Source organism: Anoplophora glabripennis, unplaced genomic scaffold, assembly GCF_000390285.2.
Source record: "Anoplophora glabripennis isolate ALB-LARVAE unplaced genomic scaffold, Agla_2.0 scaffold1045, whole genome shotgun sequence".
Lineage (NCBI taxonomy): Eukaryota > Metazoa > Arthropoda > Insecta > Coleoptera > Cerambycidae > Anoplophora > Anoplophora glabripennis.
In genome coordinates this window covers 91,105-99,495 of record NW_019417144.1, presented here as the reverse complement: position 1 = coordinate 99,495, position 8,391 = coordinate 91,105, and positions in this window count along the sequence as shown.

Sequence of the window (8,391 nt, the reverse complement as noted above, 5' to 3'; positions counted from 1 at the left end):
GCTGGTTTAGCGTTACACGATCATGTACACAAATTGCCACGGCGACAGTTGCACAAACACAGATGCCGTAAACACTGTTCAAGACAAGACCGCTGTTGAAATTTGAAATATTAAACATATTTCGAAACAAGTGTACCGGTTGTATCTGAATGATTTAATGAAGTTAATGTTGTAGTTGTCGGATGGAAGAATATGTTGCTCGTTGGCTGAAGCCTAATTTCAGAAATGAGAAAGAGAAATCCATTTCAGAAGAGTAACCCTGAGACATCATGTTGAAAAACAAAAGGTGCTAATGGCTTCAAAAATATATCCAACTGACACTCATCATAATTTTACAATAGTAGATGATGGAAAATCATCTACTAATGTCAATTTTTGTCAAATAGAATGATGTATCGGTAGCCAATTTTTTGAACAATAATAAAATAAAATAAAAATATTTTTTGAAAGTATTTATTCAAAACATTTTATAACAGTTTTTCCTTTTTTTTTACCACACTAAAATAGACCTAAGGTAGACCTAAATTGTCAGTTTCAGAGCGGATAATACATTAAATAGTAAAGGTAACGTAGGTATTATAGAAATTTTTTTGGTAGATGTAGACATATTTTTAGCGAAATATTTAGAATTTTTTAAAAGTATCCATTAGACTTAGGGACTGTTACATAAGAGGATGAGTTTTTTTCGATGTATAGTAGGGATCTGGGAAAGTCCTCCCTTATTAAATGTTACTTTTATTTAAAAAAAAAAACGTCGTGGCTGACTACATATTTGGAAAAATCCGAATGCGGTCAATTCTTTCAGATGCGGGTGGCTCCGTTGCTATTTATTTTACAAAAAAATTGTAAATAAAAAAGATTCAGGTTTTCGCAGTGTTAATAAGACAGTGTGATCAAATTGTTCGTGTACACTTTTGTTTTCAAGTTATAACATAAACTTTAAGTTTTTTAAATGTAAACCATAGTTAGCTATGAGTTAGAAAAAATTGTCTTTTTTATGCTTTCCAACGATATAATATTTGGTATTGTTATTTTAAAAAATGGGAGAACTGCAGCAGTTTGTAACTTTTCAGTTGCACGTTGACCTAGATGGCTGTGAAAATTATATGCAATCCAACGCATAAAATCAGAACAATTGAAGTAGGCGTCGCATGCGCACCACTGTGTCAGGACACCGGAACAATGTGCGACTGGCATGTTTTAAATAAAGCAATAATAGTAAGTAACAACTGGATTTATTTTCAAAAAGAATTTAAATTATAATGGTGGAAATCATTCGTGGTAAGTAAATGAAATACTTAACAAAGACACAAAACATATCAGAATTTTATGAACCATTATTTAAAGATATTAACGAAATTGTTCAAAAACCCCACCTTTGTTTTTAATGCACTAGATACATCTTTTTGAAACAGAATTCACAGAACGCGTATCAATATTGTCAAAAGCTTCCTGAATGAATATAACACTCAATAATATCACGCTTTTCCTCGTTTGAAAAATTCATTGTCTTTGGCAATTGAAAGAAATTAAGAAAGAAAAGTAACTGTCAAATAATGCTACAGTAACTAAAAGTGTTGTCAGTAAACATTTCGATTGTTTTCACAGCCACGTCACCGAGCAATCGAAAAGTTAAAAACGGCTGTAGTTCTCCCGTTTTTCAAAATAACAATACCGAATATTATTCATTGGAAAGCATATAAAAAAATGCGGTTTTCGGCATTGTCTTCGGAAAAATATCAGGAAAAAAGTTTATCTATTACACTTTGAGGCTGGATCGAAACAGCATTGCGGGTGCATAAAGTGTATCTTGCAGTGCATCAATTTTTTCGAATTTTCTAAAAATGGTAAAAATTGTAGAAATTTGTGTGCACGGTGTGTTTTCTGACTGAAAAATATGCCCGACCAACCCCCTACCCCCCCCCCCCCCGGAGAGCAAGTGGGGGCTTCTGTAAAACATCGGATAGCTGAGTAATTGCCTTCCTAAGCATGGAATTACATGCATAATTGTTTTGGAACCAACTGTTCCAATCCTGAAATAGTCGAAAATGTAATAGATGATAGTGCTGGAGACAGTGATGACAGCACTGACGATGAAAATTGTGATTGATAGTGAAAGTGTTAGATAAACATGATAGTTGTCTCACTAATTGCCTTGCAAATAAAAAGAAAATTGGTTCCCAGAATAAAGGCGATTCTTTCGACTCATTAGTTTTTCTTACCCTTCTTGTCTAATCTCTGTAAATTTACGTGTGTTACAATGTAAAGATGAGCCTGCAAAAATCTGATGTGCCTTTCGATGTTTTCCAGAAAGCCCACCCCACGGGCGTCGGGAATACTTTTCAGTGTCAGAATCGAAATCCCCGACCCCAAAAACCCCCGAATGGAAATTTAAAAGGCAATTACTCAGCTATTCGATGTTTTACAGAAGGCCCCCTTTGCCCCCTGGGGGGGGGGGGGGCGTCGAGCATATTTTTCAGAGTCAGATTCGGAATCTCCGACCCCGAAAACCCGTGCACACAAATTTCTACAACTTTTAGTCAATTTTTACCATTTTTAGAAAATTCGGAAAAATTGATGCACTCCAAGATGCACTTTATGCACCCGCAATGCAGTTTCGATCCAGCCCCAAAGTGTAATAGATAAACTTTTTTCCTGATATTTTTCCGAAGACAATGCCGAAAACCGCAACTCGATCGGTTCATCAGAAAGAATTTTCTGATTTATTGTCTAACGTGCCTGGTCTATAAACTAAATGAAATCAACAATCCCAGAATATATGGTTACAGAGAAGGTTATGCGCAATGCAATGCTATCAACCACATATTATCCAGAAGACAAAATTTGTCAATGTAATAGTAGAAATTACTTATAGTTTTTACCGCTAGGGTCGCTATAGTGTTCCTTGTACACCGACATATTTTCACTATTTATTGATTTACTTACCTAATTCAAAGTAGCCTGCATTATTTATTTTAAAATTTCGTTTATAAATATTATATTTAGTCTTAACGTAATCTTAAGCATTGGCAATCCAATGACAGACTTTTGCTTATGCGTTCTTATTATGGTATGAATTTTGGTTCTAAGAACGAAGTTAAAAAACTTTTTAGGTCAGACCTCTTTAGGACTAATACTAGGTTAGGATTTTTAAAACATGCACATCGCAATATAAGTATAGGTTTAACTTCTTAGAGAAAAGTCTACGGCTAAGTTAGGACTAAGACTTTTTTTAAAGATGCACATACTAAAGAAATAATTCCGTAAACGAATAAAAACTCGTGATTTATCAAAAAGTAACAACACTCTATACTATACAATATTTCAAACCTTTATATAATTTATTGTCAAATAACAATTCACAATTAGATTTCTTGTATAATGTAATCGTTCAAATTCAAGTTAATAACATAACAAATTTTCCGTGCAAATACATCTTTTGAAACTCAATTTTCCATTCCAATTTTAACAGAAAATCAAATTTTATACTAACAAACTCTTCAGTCGTCCTCATATTCTTATAATAGAAGATTATATAAGCAGCATTATCCGATATTGACGTTATTAAAAAATCATATTAGGTACCAAATAAAAAAATTGTTTGTTTAAAATATACATAAATAAATTTTAATGTTTAAATTGTCATTAAATTTATTTACCTTTTAGTGCATTCAAGCAGTACAAAGCAATATTCGAAAATTTTGAATTGACGAATATTGCGACGTTGCGATACATTTTCAGGGCTAATTTAAAAATAGCTACATACACTTTTTGAAAAAAAAAACAGTTCCTAAATGCTCTAGGCCCTTCATATTTGGTAGAGTACTTTATATAAACAAAAACTAACTGATTGGAATTAAGAGAGATTTGACGGATTTCAACAAGTTGTCTAATATTAAATATAATCGATTTGTATTGGTTTACCGATCATTATTAAATAAAACTTTTGTGACTCTCAAGCTGTTTCCGCAGAATTAAAATAAAAACTAGGACCAAATTATGTGCACTGTCCGCATCGGAACGTACATAGAAACACTATACCGGGTGATTCAGTTTGATACTCGCGACCTATATATTTTTAAATTGCCGCTCAAACTCTATCAAATGACTTTATTAGATCGTCTCCATGGTAACATATGCCAAAATTGCTATAGTCAACTATTTTTATTCAAATGCCATTATATATTTTTTTATCAATTTTGGAAAAAAAAAATTTCTGCGTTCAACTATGTAACGAAGTCTATAGTTTCATTAGAAATATTGCTCGAAAGACAGCAAAAAAGATGAACTCTACTTTTCGTAGCTTTATTCTGAAAAATGGTAGCCAGCTGCGGAAATAACTGAATTTTCACGTTTCCAAATAACGGTTTGTCAAAATAATTGACATTTTGTACCTACCTATTCTATCTATAACTAACTATCACATGAATACTTTATACTTCCATCAGATAAAATTTTCGGAAAATTAGCCGGGAATTTGGTGACAGATGGAAGTTTTCAAAAGAAAAGAAGAGTTTTTAAACCCAGAAGGGCAAGAGATGAACAACCTTCGATAAAGATGTTAAATGGTCTGCTAGATCTCTGGATCTCACTCCTATAGATTTCTTTCTTTGGCTTTACCTAAATGATATTGATGACTTTAAAAACAGAATAAGAGTAGATTGTCGGAGATTAAATGAAGAAAAACTAGAATGTGTTCGCAGAGAGGAAGTGATAAACAGAACTATTCTGTGTTTGGAAGCAAATAGAGGTTATTTTGAACATTTGAAATAAGTATTGTTTTAAATTGTTATATTATTATCGTATTAAAAATAATATATGTTACTTTAAAAAACATAGTACCTTGTTTTCGCAGTTGGATATCATTTTTCGAATTTCGAGCTTATTGTTTTTCTGTTAATATTCGACCAAACGAACACAACCACACAAATTATTTTAGAACCAAAGTTTCCTCTATATTGAATTCGCGTTAATTTTCAAGGGATTGCAATAGAAGTAAAATACTGATACAAACATATGTAAGCATCTCGAATAATACAATGAATCTCAGCAAAATTATATATATATATATATATATATATAATTTTGCTGAGATTCATTGTATTATTCGAGATGCTTACATATGTTTGTATCAGTATTTTACNTATATATATATGTGTGTGTGTGAGTGTGTGTGTGTGTGCTAGTAAACAAGTGAAAGTTGTGGAAAAAAACTATACAAATCATCAACTATAAATGATTATCTACAACAATGAACCATCAGATCTCATTGCCATCGGTAGATGGGTGATTTAAAGATCCTATAACTTTTTTGGGGTTACTACAAATGAAAAAATATTACTAGGAATGACTACGTATCTATAAGAATCGTAGATTAATGTTTTCGGTAATTGGGTACCTATTTTTTATATTCCTCCTGAGAAAGCAAATCGTTAATATGTAGAAATGGGTCAGATCTCAGCTAGTGTGGCTAATTGCATGATGTCCTTGTCAAAGGTGGCTCTAGAAAATGAAAAATGAATTGTTGAGAAACTAAAGTAAAATAAAAATATGTAATTGGTTTTTATTTATGCATGATGTTCTGCTGATCATGATCTAACACTGTAGTATTTTATAGAACCATTGGTTTTACGATAAATAAACTACGTTGCCACAAAACATTCTCTTATAGGTACGTCAAATAAATCATTTTTGATAGTTGAAATTCCTTAGACTTCTCTTCATTGCCACACTAGTTAGTTTTCATTAAAATAAGGAAACTACACTGCACCAAGTTTGCGGTCTATATAGGTACACAATTTTTTTTTTAATAATTACACAGGCCGACAAGATTTTAACCCAACAACACGAATATACTTCGAATTCGAGATCCAAATTTCTCAATTGGCTCTAATTAATACAAAATTTGTACTGTTGAGTTTTCACGAATATAATGCAGAAGTGGTTTTTATTGTTATATATAACAGTTTCGTAGGTACATATTTCTAGCAAATTTATGTGAAATTCTTCCTTTGTTTTAAATTAATTTCGACATTTTCAAATGTATCATACTGAAATTACGTAGATAGAATTACAGCGGTTTAGCGAATTTTGACTAAAGTTATCATCTAATATATTTCTGAGTCTTGGTATAACATCATGCATTCTTTTTAAACTTATCATATCAGGCTATTTAACCTACCAAGTTTCGATATGATGTCGGCTGCTTTTGTCAAAATTCATTTTAAAAAGATTACACCCTGTATTGAAAAGAGAATAGTTTATAGAAAAAAACATTATTTTTTAATATGCTCTTGAATTTATGGCAAGCACAGTTTTCGAGATATCCTAACCTAAAAGTGCCAAAATCGCGATTTTTTTTGCTGAAACCAATAGCAGGGTCTTAAAGTACTATACTTCCTCTTTAAAACGCACTTGAACTATTTCCCGATATCACTTTATCACTCCCGATGTCTTTGAGAAACCGCATGTTTGACCTCGATTTTTGAATATATCTACCTAATTATAACATAGCACCACAAACCTTAATTCATTTTATAACATTTTAGAAACTAGTGAGTGAAATAATTTGAAATTAATCACATGAATTTTCTTAAAAAAACAATGTTCGAGTGGCTGAGATACAGGGCTTTATTATGATATTTTCGGATTCTCCTTACAATTTTCTACAAATCACCACCCCTTTGTTTTTCGAAAAAAAAAACATATTTTCGCTGAATATAAAACATTGTTTAAATTACAATAGAAACACTTTTTTAATCTTTTATTAATCGAATAAAGAACATCTCATCATATTGATGATTTTATTTGAGTAAATGCTCAAAAATACCTCAATTTGTACAAACACAGCCTACTAATGTAACGATTAAACAGCATTGTATTTGAATATCGAAGTGTGTCTACAGTTGATTTTTTAAGTTTGACTCAGAAAGCAGGCTATTTTGGAAAAACATAAAAGAATAGTAATTTGTAGAAAATTGGAAGAGGAATGCGAATATATCATGATTGTTACAATAAAGCAGCGGCATACTTTTTTATTTAGAAAAATATTCTAGTAATACCCTGCAGCATCTATTTTTTAATTTTTATTAGTTTTTAAAAAATTTAAATATTTTTTTAAGTTTAATACCCTGTATCTTTTTAACGAAACGTCCTAGACAAAAGATTTATACTAAAGAGCCCTCTTAAAATTAACTAAAAGATCCGAGGTTTTGTTTTTGGTCAGTGTTTGCGAATTATATCCTATGAATATTACGAGAAGTTATCGTATACCCCTTTATACCCAATGAACTTATCTTATACTCCTCGTATATGCAATAATTGACCTTGAAAGTGTTTCTTATTCCAAACACCGATGGCGTATTTAATGCATTTTTTCATTGAGTTGTTTATTTCTTACATAGTATATCTTATCTATGGCTCAATCTCGAACTCATAAACCATAAACATATAAACCCAACCCATAAGTTTGGTGTGCTGTGTTGTCAGTATGTTCAACAATCGAGAAATAAGTCAAACTAGGCACTTTTCAGTTTTCATGCAATTTCTCAAAGACAAAAATGAAATCAGGATAAATCCAAGTGCGTTTTAAACAGTAAGTATAGCACTTTAAGACCCCATTAATGGTTTTAGCAAAAATATTTACCTATCCATATAACATAACCTTAAATATGTAAAAAAAAAGAATCGCGATTTTGGCACGTTTAGGTTAGGATATCTCGAAAACCAGAGCCAATTGAGAAATTTGGACCTTGGATTCGAATTCAGCACCTTGGATTCGAATTCAGCACATCAAAATCCTTCGGAAAAGTACATTCTGGTTTCTGGGCTAGAGGGTCGGCCAAATTTTGTCGGCCTGTATTATTTATGTTATATTGTATTTTGTTTATTTTGAGAAAAACAGTCAATTCTGAAAGTTTGTCGTAACGTCGTTTCATCCTGTGTAAGAAGAATATCGAATACAACGTTTCCATGTATATTTGAATTATTTTCTATATTTTTATAAAATATTATGCAACTTTACAGAACTACGAATAGGTAAATACCAAAACATACCTCATGTCATGTGCAATACCAGTTAGACGCAAGATGTATTATAGAAGAGAAATGTACCGTTAATTTATCAAAAAAAAAATTGAGTATACCATATAGGAAGAGCAACTCGATAATATTTATAGTGCATTTGAAGGTGCTAGGGACTAATTCAAAATTAGTAATATAGGTAACTATAATCGTTATAGGGAAGTTATCTCACTATTATTAATAATCGTAGTTCTAGACTATGAACATAATTAAAGTCTAGAACTATTATGATGCTAATATTATAATAACGTTTTTAAGATGTTTATTACTCTGGCACGATTTTTATAAATGTTTAGACTTCATGATTTT